At 33.0% G+C, this 20944-nt stretch overlaps 1 protein-coding gene and 1 pseudogene across 1 annotated transcript in view; both read left to right on the forward strand.

Annotated features, from left to right (window-relative positions):
• The window catches only part of SPOCK1 (SPARC (osteonectin), cwcv and kazal like domains proteoglycan 1), an 809688-nt gene that overhangs the window by 30110 nt on the left and 758634 nt on the right, over positions 1–20944 (forward strand). The window lies entirely within an intron of this gene.
• Positions 17924–19961, forward strand: LOC141553499 (geranylgeranyl transferase type-1 subunit beta pseudogene; annotated as a pseudogene).

The raw sequence follows: 20944 nt of genomic DNA on the forward strand, positions 1-20944 counted from the left end.
TTAACTTTGGGATTTCTCTGTAGCAGTTGATCCCTTTAGCCACCTATTTCTTTGGGTTATATTTTCCTTGTTCTGCCCTTATCCCTCCTCTTAGACCATTTCTGTTTCATGTCCCTTTCTTGGTCTTATTCTCTGAACTCATAGGATTTAGAAACCTAAAGAAGACTTTAAAGAATATCTTGTCCAATATCCTTATTTTATTTTTCAGGAGAAAATTGAAACCCACAGAATTTAAGAGGTCTGCCCAAGAACTGAGATTTAGACTCAAGTGCTCTTTTTTACTTCCAAGATGACTATCAGGAATAAATTTTAGCCTGGAACCTTCAACAGTCCCTGTTACATATGTCATAGGATCACATTTCTAGAAATGGAAGGGGGAGTTTGATGTCATCTAATCAAATTCTCTTACTTTAGATTTGAGGAAACTGAAGCTTAGAGAGATTAAATGATTCAAATAAAGTTAACATAGTATGTGGCAGAGCTAGGATTTGAATCCCATAATTGCCTATGGAACATCTACTTAGCTCCCTTTCATTGACTTTTTACCTGCTAACTGCTTCATTTTCTCCACTGCTAGTTTCCTACAATAGCAATTCCATTTCTTGAAATCAATATGTCTTTCTCCTTTTTCCCATGATGCATCTGTCATTAAGGTCTAGCACTTTTTTTTTTTCAAAATGCCTCTCATATCCATTCTATCTTCTGTATTTCCTTAGCTGTCAGCCTCAGTAAAGTCCCATGTTACTCTCCACTCAATTCAGCTCTCAGCTTTCTCAAAAATGTGATCATTCAGAAAGACAAGTTTCTTGACTTCTCCAGCTAGCTGAGGTCTAGGATGGAAAGCAGAATGAATAGTATGACTCGAAACTCCTATTTTAACTTTAGAAAGTCTAAAGGTACAGAGAGATCATCAAGAACAAGGGGCAATTAGAGAGGTCTTTAAGAAGAAAGGTGGTATTTGAAGCTTGAAACTAGAACTAGCTGCTTTGACTTTCTTATCTGCTTTGTTCAGCTTGACTTTTATGTCAGGAACTTTATCCTGGAAAGAGAAGTCCAGAAACAATGTTCTCATTGGAATAAGCTTGTTATTGACAAATAAATTGAATATAATAAATATGTTGAGCCAAGTCTGGAACTTTAATCACATTATTTATGAATTGAAAACTGACAAGAGTACTTGACATGACATAAAACCTAACAGGAAAAAGGACCTTCCATCAAAAGGATTACAATATAATGACTATTATATTGTAATCCTTGACATCATGACTATTTCAATCTATGCTAAAACATGGACATAATGAGCATCTGCTAATTCCTTTCCTGACACAAGTGATTCAGACTTCAGACCTATTGAGCTGTATCCTTTGACACCTGGTTCTGTACAACATATATTTGAGAGGTCATAGAAAAGAGTTGGAATGTTTTGGATGAAAATGATCTATGCTTCCACACTTTCAGTGATGCATCTGCTGCTGCTTCTATTTTTTAATCTTGATACTCAAAGGAAAAATGTGTTTTTTAAAATCTTTAGTGCATCATTTTGCTTCTGTAGTTTACAAAGTACCAATTAGAACTTCAGACTTAATTAAATCATAATATTATTGGTAAAAGTGATTGGAGCTTATCAAATGAAAATAAAAGAAAACGCCTTAACTATTCTGAGTTATATAACTTTTGGTTATTATATCTTCACTGGCCCTTAAATTGAAGACACAACACTATTATTGTAGTGCTGTTGTCCATTATTAAAAGTTGTTTTTATCAAAATTATCTCCAAAATTCAGGCCTCCAGATCCCTTAGCTTAAAATAATTGTCTGAGACAAAAATGACATTTTTTGGCTTTATTTATCTGAATAGGCTCCCTTGTTGAGATAGCTTCATAATGGATGACTCTCTCGCTGATTGGCTGTGTGTGTGACCTCACAGGCCCTTTATAAGCCCACTGCAGACAGCAGTCGCTCTCTTTAACCTGGCGCTCTTTAACCTGGCTCCCTGAGCCAAGTGGATGGATAGCCCAGAGAGGTAAGGATTTTGGTAGTGAACACATGAGTCTTCTGACCAGGTGTTCACTAGGGAACCAACAAGTCAGGGCATCAAGTCAGGGCATTATGTGAGTAGGTATAATAAAGGCTTTTAAGATTACACATGGCTGTTCTTGAGCGTGCTGCCGGTTATTAGCTCTAGATTCAAGAGATTCGTAGAGGGCTGAAATATTTAAGGTATGATATGGAGAGCAGCTATTAGATAAATTAACTCAGAGATTAGAAATAGTTATAAATATCTCTGTTCAGTGTTGCTTTACCCTAGGAGATTTGTCTTTGAGGCTCTTGTCCTCATTAAAATATTGAATGCCAAGGGATGATAGAGACCGTGGGCTAATTTTAAGCTTGGTCCTGGGCAGTCACACACGTTTATAGAATTTCAGAGTGGAAAGGGTCCTTAGAGATCATTTAGTTCAATTTCCTCATCTTGCAACTGACAATACTAAAGAGAGGAAAGTTGACTTGCTCAGCATCTCACAAATAGTGAATAGCAATACTGGAAACTGATTTAGAGCTACAAGAGATCATTCAACCCTCTCATTTTACAGAGGATGAAACTGGAGCCTGGAGGTATGTGACTTGTCCATGATCTTTGGAGAGAGAGAATTTAACACTTTCTCATAATCCCAAATCCTAATGCTTTGCCACTATAACATGCTACCTCTTTTACAGAATTTATGGAATATTATTGTTTTATAAGAAATGACCAGCATGATTTCAGAGAGGCCTGGAGAGAATTACATGAATTGATGTTAAATGACATGAGCAGAACCAGGAAATCATTATACACTTAAACAACAACAATATATTCTGATCAATTCTGATGGACATGGCTCTCTTTAACAATGAGATGATTCAAACCAGTTCCAACTGTTCAGTAATGAAGAAAATCAGCTACACCCAGAGAGAGAACTATGGTAAATGAGTGTGGCCTATAACATAGTATTTTCACTTTTTCTGTTGTAGTTTGCTTTCATTTTTGTTTTCCCTCTTACGTTTTTTTTTTGTTTGTTTTTGTTTTAACTTTCTTTCTAGATCCGATTTTCCTTGTGCAGCAAGATAACTGTATAAATATGTATAAATATATTGCATTTAACATATACTTTAGCATAATTAACATGTATTATTAATAAACAACATAATATAAATAATTATAAACATAATAAATAACATAAATAACAAGGACTACCTGTCATCTAGGGGAAGGGGTGGGGGGAAGGAGGGGAAAAGTTGGAACAGAAGGTTTTGCAAGGGTCAGTGTTGAAAAATTACCCATGCTTATGTTTCATAAATAAAAAGCTGTAATAAAAAAGAAAAAAAATCCCTTAGGAGGATGAACTATAAGATTATATATCATAATGTATATATTTAGCAATATTTCATATATCTGCATGAGGATTTTTCAAAAACCAAAACAGAAAAAAGGGAAAATATGCTTTGGCAATATTATTGGCCTGGTATTATATGTAGAGTGGAAAACTTGACTAACATAATGATGTCATTTTGGTGCTCTTAAAATTCAATACTCAACTAACTAAGTAATTAATTGATGTAATTTTACCATTGTGAATAATTGCTAAAGCATCTCCCTTGTTTTTTGCCAAAAGCAAAATTTAAGTAGGAAATAAGCAAACAACAAACATTTTTAATTGTGTAAGCCTTTTTAAAATTTTTAAATATCATTTTGAAAGGAAATGATGATTCTGGCAAATTTCTAACATTGTTATCATTGGTTTTATGTACTGCTCAATAGAAAGGATCTTGAAAGTGTTTATTGTGGTCTTAATTCTCCTACATCTTCATTCTTTCAGAAGCCTAGTGTTGATGTATAGATGTGTGGTATGAAGTAAGTCTGCTATTTTACTTTATAGTCTTAGACAAGTCACTTACCTATATTTTTGGTCTCAATGTCCTTATTTGTAAAATGAGGAAGTTGAACTAGATAATCTGTATAAGGTTACTTTCAGCTTTAGATCCTATGAGATTTGCATTATAGATGTTTGTGGAAATTTATGAACATAGGCTATTTTGCTCTTGTGGTCCAGTAGTGGCAAAAAACACATTTTAAATAATTTCCAATGTGATTTTCATAAAAAGAACCTAAACAGCCTCTCCTACCCTTAGAGTCCTCCAGGGAACTCTCCTATTGTCTGCTGATGGTAAAGAATGAAATTGATTTTCTTAGAATGAAACTGGATCTTTATCAGAATTTATAATGCTAAAGCTGACCCTTTTCTTTACTGTCAACAGATTAGTAATCTATTAGTCTGGTGTACTTTGTATTAATACATACTTTAGCTGTATGCTATGGCCTTACCCCAAAGAATAGATTTATACTGAAAACTCAAGTTATATTGTGAATAAAATTCTAGATTTGGAATTAGGACAAGCTAGGATTAAATCTCTCCTCAATGCTCTGTGACTATAAGTAATAAGTTCTCTGAACCTTCATTTTCTCCTTTGAAAAATAAGAGTATTATTTTCTCATGTTGTGAGTCTCAAATGAAAAAAAATTACATACATATATATGTATATATATATCTTATTTTGAAAATTTAAAGCTCTACAAAAATATCAGTTGATATTAATTGCAAATTTAATTTTCAATATTCACTTTTATAAGATTTTAATCATTGTATTTCTGAGAAGAACCAAGTCTATACAAGTTTAACATTGCACATTTAATTTAAATTTGTGCATTTAACATTGCACAAAATTGCTGTTACTGCACACAATGTAAATCTTTCCATGAAGTTTTTTCAGGTTTTTCTGAAATTCACCTGCACATCATTTCTTATACAACTATAGTATTTCTTTGTATTCATATACCACATTTCCCCTAGCCATTTCCAATTGATGGGCATCCCTTCATTTTCTAGTTCTCTGCCATGACAAAAAGAGCTACTCTAAAATTTTTTGTACATATGAATCTTTTCCTCTTTTTATGATCTCTTTGGGATATATACCTAGGAATGATATTGCTAGATCAAAGGGTGTGTATAGTTTTGTAACCCTTTGGATATAGTTCCAAATTGTTTTCCATAATGGTTGGATCAGTTCACAACTCCACCAACAATGCATTGATGTTTCAATTGTCCCACATCACCTCCAATATTTATTATTTTCCTTTTCTGTTATATTAGCCAATTTGACAAATGTGAGGTGGCATCTTAGAGTTGTAGTTCTCTAATCAATAATGATTTAGATAACTTTTCATTTGACTATAGCTAGCTTTAATTTCTTCATCTAAAAACCAGACCAGAAAGTAAATTTGCACTAGAACATCTATCAGCAATTGAAATCAAATAAGTACCAATCCATTGTGAATTTATCTTTGCTGCCTTTTCATGTTCTCTTCTTGGCTTCTATTAGACTCTCTTGACTTGTGTTTTCCTTGCCTTCCTGCCCCCCTCCCCCAATCAGTTTTGAAAAATATCCTTCAATTTTTGCTCTTGTTGAATTCTCATTAACTGTTTGTTGTTTATGACATTTATTATAAAACTTTTGAAGGCAGATTAGGGAGGCGTGACAGATACATTATCTTCTGGTGCTCAGGGCAGGACCAAAGTATCAGAGATGAAGGTGCTTTGTTAAGTCTCTACTAATATTCAGATTTGACATCCTTGACCAGATTATCAGCACAAATTGAACATACTGGTTTATACTTTTGTATTCTTCTTTTGTATTTTGTATTTTGTAATTCTTCTAATTAGTCCTTTTTGGACTAATCCTCAGGCGAGGATGGGCATGGAGGGGTCATCCAAAAATCATTGTAAAAATGGTGTTTTGACTTTCCCCTCTCTAGACAACCTTCTACCTCTAAATTTTGTAAGAAACAGCAGTGATAAAAGCTATTTTAGTTTTAACATCCCAGGGATGGCTGTTCTGAACTGTCTACTATACTGAGTCAGTTGAACGGGAATTAAGTATTTCTGTATTCTACAGTAAATAAAAGGAGTCCCTAATGAAAAATGAATTGAAACTTTTTGCCCTGGGAAGTTAGGCACATGGATTCCCTTTGTTGGTCAAAAATATTGACTTCAGAGTTAGGCATATTGTGCAATTAATTTAAGAATCTATAAATAAAAAATAGTTTGTAATGTAGGAAGTAGTACATCACTAAAATGGCAGTGGTTGATATGGTGAAAGAAGTGGAAAAAACAACCATGTGTGATACAGAAAATTGTTGAGGTTTGGTTGAAGATGCTGAACTAAGGTAAGGGAAAATCCTTTCCAGGGTACTTTGGAAAAGCAGCATCAGTTGCAATCAGCAATTATAATTGTTTTCTGATATTAAACAATATCTCTTTATCTCCTTGCAATATGCTTTGTGTTTTGTAATAGAACCAAGGAATCATTTGTTGTATTAAGTAGATCATCCTAAAAACAGGTATTGAATCCAGTATATAGCTTAGTCCTTGAGACATTGTTATTTTGGATGGTGGGTAAGCTTAAAGCTGTGTCTCTTAAGCTAGTACACTAATGATCACAATTCTCTATTGTGACATTAAAAATATGTATGTGTATAACACTATTCACATTTATTTTATTTTAAGTTTTTTCTTTTCTTTTTAATAATTTTTCTTTGGTGAGGCAATTGGGGTTGTGACTTTCCTAAAGTCACACAGCTAGAAACTGTTAAGTATCTGAGGCTGGATTTGCACTTGGGTCCTAATTATTTCAGGACCAATGCTCTATCTATGCCATCTGGCTGTCCCACACTATTCACATTTGAGCATTCTTTAATGGCAATATATTTTATATAGTTTATCAACAAGTAGAATTAAATTGTTTACACTTTTTATTACAAAAGTAAGTCACTTTAAGAAAGGAGCATATTTAAGAATAGATAAATATTACATGACATATAGGTAACATGAAATATATTAATGAAAATAATGAGAATGATTGAAATTTCCTCAATCACATGGAGCTAAAACCTTATTTTCCACACCTATGTGGAGTATAGCCAGCACCAACTTATTTCTTTGCTTTGCTTTTATTATTGTCAACAAATGAACAAATTCATTGTTCACTAAAGTCTATAGTAGAAAAAGGCACTAAGATTTTCTTTTCCTTTTCATTGGAGCTCTGGATAGTATGTTTTTTCCATTTATCCCAGAGTCTGTTATATTCATCTGATGAAGTACTGCTAGTAATCCTAAATCTGAAGGTAATTCTGTAATTTTTTCTTCTTCACCATGTATGAGGTGCTACTTTTAATTATTCATAAATAAATTAATAATGACAGCTTTCTTGAATACAAGTCCTTTCATGGTTGCCATCAAAGATTTAAGAAATTCTTCTTGGTGTTCATGACTAATGCTTGTGATGCCTCACATAAAAATGAGAATTTGAGAATATGGAACGTGAAAAGAATATTTTCTTATCATTCTTTTTTTCTTCCCTCCACTATATTTTGACTTTTTTTTTTCTTAAGAGCATTAATTTTGGTTCACAAACTAAAGGCAGTTATAGTGTTTTGGAGATTTTAATAGGGTCTGAAACTGTGAGAAACTATAAATCTTTCTCTAATTCCAATTTTATAGAAGAAGATACTGAGACCTAGAAGAGGAAATGCCTTAACCAAAGATGTAAATATTTCATAGCAAAGGCTGACTACAAATCCAGTTGTTTGTTTCTAAATTCGATCCTTTTTTTATTCTACCATGATGGACTTTAAAATAAACTCAATAAATATTTGAACTTATCATTTTGCCACAAATGATTTACCCAAAATTGATATTAAATTTAAAATATTTTACCTTTATATTGAGATACTTTTCACTTAATTTTGAAGACATTTTACTTTCCAATGAGTGAATTAATAAATGTTCATGTCTGCATTTCTTCACTTAGAATAGTTAGCATTTAAGAATTCAGGCTTACATTCTCCAATTGATAAATGGTCAAAGGATATGAACAGACAATTTTCAGATGATGAAATTAAAACTATTTCCACTCATATGAAAGAGTGTTCCAAATCACTATTGATCAGAGAAATGCAAATTAAGACAATTCTGAGATATCATTACACACCTGTCAGATTGGCTAAGATGACAAGAACAAATAATGATGAATGTTGGAGGGGCTGTGGGAAAACTGGGACAGTGATGCATTGTTGGTGGAGTTGTAAAAGCATCCAACCATTCTGGAGAGCAATCTGGAATTATGCTCCAAAAGTTATCAAAATGTGCATATCCTTTGACCCAGCAGTGCTACTACTGGGCTTATATCCCAAGGAAATCCTAAAGAAGGGAAAGGGATCTGTGCCAAAATGTTTGTGGCAGCCCTTTTTGTAGTGGCTAGAAACTGGAAAATGAATGGGTGTCCATCAATTGGAGAATGGTTGGGTAAATTATGGTATATGAAGGTTATGGAATATTATTGTTCTGTAGGAAATGACCAACAGGAGGAATACAGAGAGGCTTGGAGAGACATCAACTGATGCTGAGTGAAATGAGCAGAACTAGGAGATCATTATACACTTCAACAATGATACTGTATTAGGATGTATGCCAATGGAAGTGGATATCTTCAACATAGAGAAGAGCTAATCCAATTCCAATTGATCAATGATGGACAGAATCAGCTACATCCAGAAAAGGAACACTGGGAAATGAATGTAAACTGTGAGCATTTTTTTTTTGTTTTTCTTCGCAGATTATTTTTACCTTCCGAATACAATTCTTCCTTTGCAACAACAACAACAAAATTCGGTTCTGCACATATATATTGTACCTAGGATATACTATAAGATATTTAATATATATAGGAATGCCTGCCATCTAGGGGAGGGGGTGGAGGGAAGGAGGGGAAAAATTCGGAACAGAACGGAGTACAAGGGATAATGTTGTAAAAAAATTATCTATGCATATGCACTGTCAAAAAAAAGTTATAATTATAAAAATTAATAAAAAAATAAAAAGAATTCAGGCTTAATAAGATGCATAAATTCTAATGATTGCTTAAGAAAATAATTTAAGTGCAAAGACTTTTTTTGCTACTCATATTCTCTAGACAAGTAAAAGTGTGTAAATGTCATTAAATCTGTGGTGACCTCTTTAATTTTTCTCATAAACTAAGGTATTGTTTTGTGCACAAACAGGATAAATGACACTCTGGGATTTGTGTGGATGCTGTGATCTTCTCTCCTAAGAATTGAGGGGATGGGGAAGCATAGCTATTCAGATTGTTACCTTGTTTATCAAACTGAGTTTTATAATTTGCAGATTTAAGAAGTAAAATTATTTGATAATAAAAGTTGTAGAGACTATTATAAAGTAATCATCAAAACAATTTGATATGAAATAGTGTTAGATCTGTGGAATTATGTACATAATACACAATAGTAAATAACCATACTAATCTAATAATTGATAAACCCCAAAATCCAAGCTTTGGAGGCAAGAATTCACTAATTAACAAATACTAGTGGGGAAATTGGAAAGCAGTTTGGAAAAAGCTAGGTATAGACTAACATTTCATACCATATACCTTAATAAGATCAAAATGAGTGAGTATATGATATAAAGGGTGACATAAGCAGATTAGGGCAATATGAAATATTTTGCTTGTCAAATCTACAGATAAAGGGAAAATATGGCAAAAGAAAAGGTAGACCATTACAGGAAATAAAATAAATACTTTTGATTTTATTAAGCTAAAAAGCATTTGTACAAACAAAAACAATAAAGCTAAAATTAGAAGGAAAGCAGAAAGTTGTGGAAAAGTTTTTGAAAGTAAGTTTCTCTGATAAAAGCTTTATTTCTCAAATATATATAGAGAACTGAGTCAATATATAAGACTATGATTCACCTTCAATTGAGAGGTCAATGGATATTAATAGGAAATTGTCAGAAGAACAAATCAAAGCTATCTAAAATCATAAAATTATTCTAAATCACTATTTTTAAAATTTATTAAAAGTTTTTACTTACAAAATATATGCATGGATAATTTTTTATCACTGACCTTTGCAAAGCCTTCTGTTCCAAATTATCCCCTCTTTCCTCCACCCCCTCCCCTAGATGGCAGTAACATGTTACATATGTTAAAATACACATTAAATCCAATATATGTTTACATATTTATACAGTTATCTTGCTGACAAGAGAAATCAGATCAAGAAGGAAGGAAAAGAAAAACTGAGAAAGAAAACAAAATGCAAGCAAATTACAACAAAGAGAGTGAGAATGCTATGTTGTGTTCCACACTCTGTTCCCACAGTTCTCTCTCTGGGTATAGATAGCTCTCTTCGTCACTGTACAAGTAGAACAGGTTTGAATCATCTCAATATTGAAGAGAGTCACTTCCATCAGAAATTATCATTGTATAGTCTTGCTGTTGCCATGTATAATGATCTCCTGGTTCTGCTTATTTCACTTAGCATCAGTTCATATAGGTCTCTCCAAGCCTCTCTAAAATCATACTGCTGGTTGTTTCTTACATAACAATCTACTGGTAATTTCCTACAGAACAATAATATTCCATAACATTCATATACCATAATTTATTCAACCATTCTCCAATTGATGGGCATCCACTCATTTTCCAGTTTCTTGCCACCACAAAAGGTGCTGCCACAAACATTTTTGCACATGTGGGTCCTTTTCCCTCCTTTAAAATGTCTTTGGGATATAATCTATATAATAGAAACACTGCTGGATTAAAGGCTAGGCACAATTTGATAACTTTTTGAGCATAGTTCTAAATTGTTCCCCAGAATGGTTGGATCTTTTCACAGTTCCACCAACAATGTATCAGTATCCCAGTTTTCCCATATCCCCTTGCCTTTTCCTGTCATCTCAGCCAATCTGAGAGCTGTAAATCACTCTTGCTTATGATTTATGATTATGTTTATGAAGCATTTTTTCCTTTCTTTGACCTTACACTGCTTTTGCTAGGAATTTGGAAAAAAATATCTATATAGGTGAGTGTGTATACACACTTTATACAATATTCTACATAGTATAATATTACATAATATAATATAAATATAATAGTGGCTGAATTCTATAATTATTCTCTAGCTAGACAAAAATCAACCCTGATTTCTAATGGGATAAAGACATAGCTTTTATTTTTGGTTATCATACTAAATAAGCCAACAAGTTGTGATTTATAAGGAATCTGTAATTAAAATTATTTTCATTTTATATTAAGATAGAAATATAAGTTGAGAAGGGAAATCCTAGTAATCAGTTGTGCCACCTGTGATCCAAAAGTTGCAATGATTGTTAGGCAGCCATGTACTTTAGGATTTTCATTGGAAATAAATACCACCATCTTGGTTACCAAATAAGTAAGTCATCCAATGAGTTTTTACAATTAGCAGTAGTCATCTAATTAAAAATCTTTAATTTTGCAATAGTTATCTTTCCAGTTAGTTTTGCTTAAGCTAAGTTTAAAATAAGTCTTTATTATTTGCAAAAACTAAGTCGGGGGATGTGAAATGAAAATTTATGAAAAGAAAATGGACAATCCATATGGGTGAACTGGAAAGCAAAAGACTTTGGACCAAATCCAAATTCACCATTCCATTCCTTTTTTTCCCCTGAACCTCACTTTCTTTATCTTTAAACAGAGAGGATTAGACTATATATATTAGACAAAGAAACCTTTGTAGTTCTTTTATATTTAAAATAATCTACCATCAAGATTTGTTGCCTGTTGATAAACAAAGCATGGGATTGGTAGTCCTAAGTTTAAAGCTAGAGGACTTGGTTTTTAATATGCCACCTATCTGACCTGGAGCAAGTCATTTTACCTCTTGAAATTTTTTAATATTCCCCTTTACCTCAGATACTTCCCCATCACCATTTGCTTTTTACAGTTTTCTTATGTAATTATCATTATTTGTCTTCTAGATTTAAGTGCCAAGTATTGATATATCTGTATATAAGAGAATAGATGTGGTACTATAGCACTCTTAACAGTTGAAATGGTATCCCATACACAGTTGATGGTTAATAAATGATTAGTAGGAAAAATGAGAAAAAAGAGAATAAAAAGGATGAATAATTTTTATCACATAAACATTCTCATTAAAGAGTCATATGATAGTACTAAGTATATGATTCTAAAGTTGTAGACTAAGATCATAGAGTCCTAAAATTGGAAGAAATTTTAGAGGTCACCTAGTCAGTCCAGTCCTTTCTTTTTTAGTTGAAGAAACTGAGGCTAGAGAAGTTAATTGGCTTATCTGAGATTAGAGTCAAGATTCAAATTCAGATCCTCTCCTTTAGAACTCTTTGATGCATAAGGAGCCTATTTGGGATGAGACCCTGTGGATCTAAAGAATCCCTCCAACCACAATAATGAAAAATATTACCCCAGACCAAACCATCTGTCTGTTCCCTCTCCCTCAGCTTTTGTCTTTTCTCCCCCTGTGTTTTCGTGCCTTGGAATGTAGGTTCTGGTGGAAAATGATGTGTAGGTGGGTAAAGTTGCAAAGAAAAGCAAAGAAATAATGACATCTTTCTTGATGTACACTTTCACTTGGTGACATTGAAAGTTAGAACCCAAGTAAAGCTATTTCAGGCAATTATATAGGTGTCCTGAAGAGAGGCAAGGTTGTTTTTTTGTTCATTTGTTTGTTTGTTTGTTTGTTTGTTTGTTTTTTTCTAAAAGAGAAGAGATGAGAATGATCACAACATTTATAAGGTTGACGAAATCCAGGATGTTTATGCAAATTATTTGTTAAAATGTTTGATCAACACAATGAAATTATTTTAGTAGAGAAAACTGAATGCTGAAATCTGAAATGCAATATAGAATTAATTCTAAGTTAATGATTCAGATATTAAAAAAAAAGAATGTCTTTATAATGTCAGAGTAGGGGTTTAAATTTGTTTAAAAAAAGAATTCAAGACAGACTATTATTAGAGATGACAAAATATTTTTGCTTAATTTTACTGTATTTATCTATAGATGTGTATTTTAAGTCCAAAAAACAAAGAGATCTAGTGGCATTATAACAGAAATCATCTTTTTTGTTTTTAAATTCATTTTTCCAAATTATCCCCTCCCTCCCTCCACTCCCTCCCTCCGATGACAGGTAATCCCATACATTTTACATGTGTTACAATATAACCTAGATACAATATATGTGTGTAAATACCATTTTCTTGTTCCACATTAAGTATTAGCTTCTGAAGGTATAAGTAACCTGGGTAGATAGAAAGTAGTGCTAACAATTTACATTCACTTCCCAGTGTTCCTTCTCTGGGTGTAGTTATTTCTGTCCATCATTGATCAACTGGAAGTGAGTTGGATCTTCTTTATGTTGAAGATATCCACTTCCATCAGAATACCTCTTCATACAGCATTGAAGTGTACAGCAATCTTCTGGTTCTGTTCTTTTCACTCAGCATCAGTTGATGTAAGTCTCTCCACGCCTCTCTGTATTCCTCCTGCTGGTCATTTCTTACAGAGCAATAATATTCCATAACCTTCATATACAATAATTTACCCAACCATTCTCCAATTGATGGACATCCATTCATATTCCAGTTTCTGGCCACTACAAAAAGAGCTGCCACAAACATTTTGGCACATACAGGTCCCTTTCCGCTCTTTAGTATTTCTTTGGGATATAATCCCAATAACAGCAATGTTGGGTCAAAGGTATGCACAGTTTGATAACTTTTTGGGCATAGTTCCAAATTGCTCTCCAGAATGGCTGGATTCTTTCACAACTCCACCAACAATGTATCAGTGTCCCAGTTTTCCCACATCCCCTCCAACATTCATCATTATTTGTTCCTGTCATCTTAGCCAATCTGACAGGTGTGTAGTGGTATCTCAGAGTTGTCTTAATTTGCATTTCTCTGATCAGTAGTGATTTGGAACACTCTTTCATATGAGTGGAAATAGTTTCAATTTCATCATCTGAGAATTGTCTGTTCATATCCCTTGACCATTTATCAATTGGAGAATGGTTTGGTTATCTATAAATTAGGGTCACTTCTCTATATATTTTGGAAATGAGACCTTTGTCAGAACCTTTACTTTTAAAAATATTTTCCCAATTTGTTACTTCCCTTCTAATCTTGTTTGCATTAGTATTGTTTGTACAGAAACTGTTTAGTTTGATGTAATCAAAATCTTCTATTTTGTGATCAATAATGATCTCTAGTTCTCCTGTGGTCATAAATTCCTTCCTCCTCCACAGGTCTGAGAGGTATACTATCCTCTGTTCCTCTAATCTATTGATGATCTCATTCTTTATGCCTAAATCATGGACCCATTTTGATCTTATCTTGGTATATGGTGTTAAGTGTGGATCCATATCTAATTTCTGCCATACTAATTTCCAGTTTTCCCAACAGTTTTTTCCGAATAATGAATTTTTGTCCCTAATGTTGGTACCTTTGGGTTTGTCAAAGATTAGATTGCTATAGATGTACCCTTTTTTGTCCTTTGTATCTAATCTGTTCCACTGATCTACCGGTCTATTTCTTAGCCAATACCAAATGGTTTTGGTGACTGCTGTTATATAATATAGCTTTAGATCAGGTACACTTAGACCACCTTCCTCTGACTTTTTTTTCATTAGTTCCCTTGCAATTCTCGACCTTTTATTCTTCCATATGAATTTTGTTGTTATTTTTTCTAGGTCATTAAAATAGTTTCTTGGGAGTCTGATTGGTATAGCACTAAATAAATAGATTAGTTTGGGGAGTATTGTCATCTTTATTATATTTGCTCGGCCTATCCAAGAGCACTGAATGTCTTTCCAATTATTTAAATCTGACTTTATTTTTTTTGGAAAGTGTTTTGTAATTTTTCTCATATAATTCCTGACTTTTCTTTGGTAGATGGATTCCCAAATACTTTATACTCTCAACATTTGTTTGGAATGGAATTTCTCTTTGTATCTCTTGCTGTTGCATTTTGTTGGTGATATATAAGAATGCTGAGGATTTATGTGGATTTATTTTGTATCCTGCCACTTTGCTAAAATTCTGAATTATTTCTAATAGCTTTTTAGCAGAGTCTTTGGGGTTCTCTAAGTATACCATCATGTCATCTGCAAAGAGTGATAGTTTAATTTCCTCATTTCCTTCTCTAATTCCTTGAATCTCTTTCTCGGCTCTTATTGCCGAGGCTAGCGTTTCTAGTACTATATTGAATAGTAATGGTGATAGTGGGCAACCTTGTTTCACTCCTGATCTTACTGGGAAAGGTTGCAGTTTATTTCTATTGCATATTATGCTTATTGACGGTCTTAAATATATGCTCCTGATTATTCTAAGGAATAATCCATTATTCCTATACTCTCAAGAGTTTTTAGTAGGAATGGATGTTGGATTTTGTCAAATGCTTTTTCTGCATCTATTGAGATGATCATATGGTTTTTATTAATTTGATTATTAATATGGTCAATTATACTAATAGTTTTCCTAATATTAAACCAGCCCTGCATTCCTGGTATGAGTCCTACTTGATCATAGTGTATTATCCTGGGGATGATTTTCTGAAGTCTTTTTGCTAATATCTTATTTAAGATTTTAGCATCAATATTCATTAAGGAAATTGGTTTATAATTTTCTTTCTCAGTTTTCAATCGACCTGGTTTAGGTATCAGTACCATGTCTGTGTCATAAAAGGAGTTTGGTAGGACTCCATCCCCTATTTTTTCAAATAGTTTATATAGCATTGGGGCTAATTGTTCTTTAAATGTTTGGTAGAATTCACATGTAAATCCATCTGGTCCTGGGGATTTTTTCCTGGGGAGTTGATTAATAGCTTGTTCTATTTCTTTTTCTGAAATGGGACTATTTAAGCAATTTCTTTCCTCCTCTAACAGAAATCATCTTAACAAATTGCAATACAACTTGGTCACTCTTTTCTAGAAGACTATTAGTGAAACAGGGATCCTTACATGATGTGATATTTAATTTTCACACCATCATTTTCCTATTTCCTGTGGATACCCTCCCATTTATTTCTATGCTTTTCCTAATATATAATGCTCAGAGTTGAGCAGATTTCTCTAGATTAATTCTGACCATGGCAGAGTGGAACAGGAATACTGCTTCCATTTTTGAGAGTTCCATATCTTCCTTGTAGACACCCAAGATCACAGTAATTAAATGACTTAGTGATAATTATAAGGTAATCATAAAGCTGCAGTTAGGATTCTACTAAGTCAAGTGTTCTCTTTATAATGGCATGTTGCCACAAAAAGGACTTGACTGGTGGGCACATCAAGATGTGTTTGCATAACTTTGATTTAGCATAGGACACAGGATAACTGGAAGAGACTGTCATGTCATTTAGTTGAAGTTTCTCATTTTCCAGAGGAAGAAACTAAAATTTAGAGGGATTAACCAACTTCATCAAATTTGTAGTGAGATAGTGAAACAACACACAGTAGTTGGATTAGCAGTGTAGGTTGAGCCAGGAGATAGATCTGGTGTTGAATCTTGCATCTGACACTTCCCCTTATGAATTGGATAGTGTTAATGAAACATTTTCCACATGAACCTGGGACTTATTCTCATACAAATACCAATAGTGTCAGTGAAAAATGTGGGCACACACATAGAGGATAGGGAACTTATGAAGTCTTTATAATTTTTTTCAATAGTATTTTATTCTCCAAATACAAGAAAAGATAGATTTCCAAGATTCATTTTTGCAAGACTTTGTGTTCCAAATTTTCTACCTTCTTATCTTACTTCCATCCACCCCCCTCAGCAACTAATCTGATATAGCCTAAATATATGCAATTTTAACTTATGAGGTCTTGACAATATACACACTTCATAAGGCAGAACCCCAATTTTTTTCTCTCTTCTTTGAGTATCCTTCTACTGCTACTCTTACTGTGTTCTTCCTGCATTGTTGTGCTTCTCTGAAACTAAACTTAACGTTAGTAGGTAGACTCAAGCTCTTCTTTCTAATGGGTTCAGGATTTCCTACTTGGCAAATTATTGTGCTATATCTCTTGATTTTTAATAATAGCTTTTTATTATTATAAATACATGCAAAACTTTTACCTTTGCAAAAACTTGTGTCCCAATTTTTCTCCTTTCCTTTTCATCTCTCTTTTCTAGATAGCAAGCAATCCAATGTAGGTTAAACATATGCAATTCTTCTAAATGTATTTCCATAATTGTCATGCTTCACTAGAAAAATCAGCTCAAAAGAGAAAAAATACAAGAAAGAATAAAAAACAAACAAGCAAGCAAACAACAACAAAGGTGAAAATATTATGCTTTGATGCACTCCATAGGTCTCTCTCTGGATGTCAATGACTTCCTATCACAAGTCTATTTCAATTGCTTTGAATCAACTCATTATTGAAAAGAGTCAAAGCCATCACAGTTGATCATCACATAATCTTATTGCTATGTACATTGTTGTCTTGGTTTTACTTCACTTAGTATTAGTTTTTTTTTTGTCTTTTCTGAAATAAGTTTGATCATTATTTCTTACAGAAAAATAATATTCCATTACATTCATATAACATAAGTCATTAAGCCATTTCCAATTAATGAGTATCCACTCAATTTCTAGTTCCTCGCCACTACAAAAGGACTTGTATTACATCACTGTTGATGGGGTGAAGGAGGGGGAGAAGAGATGTACTCCCATCTTATCTTGGAAGAAACAAAAGGGGAAGAGTGATTCTTTTCAAGAGCTCTTCTTTATAACTTACTTTTTTCTCAACTTCCAGTTATGAAAGATTCTTTTGAATTCTTTCTTTTTGAAAGTCAATAGGAGCATGGCTAATTTAAAGCCCAAAGCTCCATTAAGCAGATTGAGAAATTTCTTGCTTCCTAAAGAAATAAAGAAAATTTTTAAAAAGGTTTTTTCCACTTTCTTTGTGCTGACAATGTCCGAAAGTGGCATAATATCATGTGACGGAAATGGTTCACTTCAAAATCTTAAAGGAACAAAGACCATATATGTTACTGTCTATGTCATCTTCGTCATACACCCTATAATTTCATCAAGTAGGTTAAGAAGACTCAATTGATCAAAGGTCCCCTGATCAAACTACACCTCCTATACTTGTAGGTTTTCAAGAGAAAAGTATTTCATAAATTTTAAAATGCCTTAGAATTGTGAGCTAATATCCTTTTGTTTGTAAATTAAAAAAATTATTTTAAACTTAAATGTAAAACAAGAAAAGAAAAAAAAAAAACATTGCCATGCACATAGCAAAATATGAGAGAATTTAATATAAAACAATACTTTTCTATTTCAAGAAAAACCTATATAACAAGTATCATATACCATTTTCAAAGTTGCCCAGCTTTTCTTTGTAGGTTTTCTTTTGTTCTCTGTTGAACATTTTTTACTTTATTTTTTCCCCTTTCTCTCCCCTCCTCCTGCAAAGAAAGCTAAAATTAAGTCTGTTTGTCTGTCTATCTATCCATCCATCTATCTATCTATCTGTCCATCCATCTATATGTACATATAAACACATACACATAAATATTTATAAATATACACATCTACACTTATACACATGTATCTGAGTTTATTGTGCTTATTTCCACTTATCTTTTTTCTGAAAGTAGATAGAATTTTCCTTTAGAAGTCTAAATTTTTCTAAGACAATCAGTTTGTCATTTCCTACACCATAGCAGTATTTCCACTCAATCACATTTTCTGTATTCCTTCTATTTTTGGTTACATAAGTTTTATTTATACAAGATAATTTTAATTTAACTAATTGAAATTACTCATTTTACACTTTGACAATATTCTCATCCTATAATAGGTCTTAAAGTCTTATAATAGGTCTTACTTTATAATAAAGTCTAGGTGGTCCATGATCCGGAGCAAGATCGCGGCAGAGAGGGAGCGGTTGACCTTGGTTGACCGAGATGTGGAGCGGTTAGATTTCTTACAGGATAGACACATCCGATTCTTACAGCATTGTCTCCAGGTCTTGCCTGAGCGCTATTCTTCCCTTGAAATGAGCAGGTTGACAATTGCATTTTTTGCACTCTCTGGGCTGGATATGTTGGGTTCATTAGATGTGGTGAACAAAGATGATATCATAGAATGGATTTACTCCCTGCAGGTTCTTCCCACAGAAGACAGTGAGATCAAATTTAAACAACTGTGGTTTCTGAGGTTCTTCATACCTGGGTATTCCGTTCAATCCATCTAAGGATCTTGGCACAGCTCATCCTTATGACAGTGCACATATAGCGATGACTTATACTCGCTTGTCATGCTTGGTTATTTTTGGAGATGATTTAAGCAGAGTAAATAAAGAAGCCTGCTTAGCGGGGTTGAGAGCACTTCAACGGGAAGATGGAAGTTTTTGTGCTATATCTGAAGGTAGTGAGAATGACATGAGGTTTGTCTACTGTGTTTCCTGTATTTGTTATATGCTCAACAATTGGTCAGGCATGGACACAAAGAAAGCCATGGACTATATTAGAAGAAGCATGCTGCTGAAAATATTTCAATATACCAACTTTGAGAAAAACAGAAATTATATATTATCAACTCAAGATCGCCTTGTAGATGGATTTGCTAAGTGGCCAGATAGCCATCCAGATGCTTTGCATGCATACTTTGGAATCTGTGGTCTATCACTCATGGACGAAAGTAGAATTTGCAAAGTTCATGCTGCCCTGAATATGAGCACATGGACTTCTGAACGCCTTCAGGATCTCCATCAGAGCTAGAAAACCAAGGACTGATTTGGGTTTTATGGGAGGGGAATAGGGTCAATAATTGGTAGCATAATATTAGACTAAGACTAAAAGCCATGCACAACTAAGTGTGCTATTTTTTTTTTTTAAGGGATAGAGTCATAAATCACATCTTATGCTGGTGTCACTTTGGAAGGTAGTCTTGAGCACTTTGCACTGTGATTCAAGAGTGTTTTTTGTTGACATTTGCTATTATAGAACTTGATGCTTCTTCAAGTGGCTTATATTTCTTAGAAACCCTTAGAAGCAAATGGTACATATATATATATATATATATATATATATATATATATATATATGTATGTATGTATTTTTTTTTTCCTGAGGCTGGGGTTAAATGACTTGCCCAGGGTCACACAGCTAGGAAGTATTTAAGTGTCTGAGACCAGATTTGAACTCGGGTCCTCCTGAATTCAGGGCTGGTGCTCTATCCACTGCACCACCTAGCTGGCCCACTATATAATATATATATATATATATATATATATATATATATATATATATAAAAAGTAAAGTCTGATAATGCCAAAATCTATTTCCTTTATATCTTTTTTCTTCTGGTTTCTTTGACGTTTTTGCCCTTTTGTTCTTCCAATGAACTTTTAATTTTTTTTAACTCAGTAAGATAATTTTTCAGTAATTTACATATTATCATATATTATATATCATATAAATAGATTGGTTAGGTAAAATTATCATTTTTAAAATTATATTGGCTTTACCTACCTATTACCTTTACCTAAACAATAAATGTTTCTTCAGTCATTTAGATCTGCTGTTATTTGTATATTAAAAGTGTTTTTTGAGTATCTTCATATAATTCCTATGTCTGTTTTGGAATGTATATGCTCAGGTATTTTATTCTGTCTAGTTATTTTAAATGATATTAAGCAATATTGAATAATGTTGCTGGCACAGAGTGTAGTTTGCCTATTTTTCTCTTTTGATTAAATCTATTTTAGCTTTACCTTTGTTTGAGATTGTGATTATTAAACTAATTTTTGCATAATAAATTCTACTCCTGCCCTTTATTTTATCTTTGTGTGTATTTCTCATTTTATAGTATTTCCTCACATTTGAATTGAATAATAATTCAACATATTGTTGAATTAAATTTTTTAATCTACACAAATTTTCATTTTATGAGTAGATTCATCCCTTTTACATTTGAAGCTATAATTATTTATTCGATATTTTTCTTCTTCTGT

Source organism: Sminthopsis crassicaudata, chromosome 2 (genome assembly GCF_048593235.1).
Source record: "Sminthopsis crassicaudata isolate SCR6 chromosome 2, ASM4859323v1, whole genome shotgun sequence".
In the NCBI taxonomy this organism is placed as follows: domain Eukaryota; kingdom Metazoa; phylum Chordata; class Mammalia; order Dasyuromorphia; family Dasyuridae; genus Sminthopsis; species Sminthopsis crassicaudata.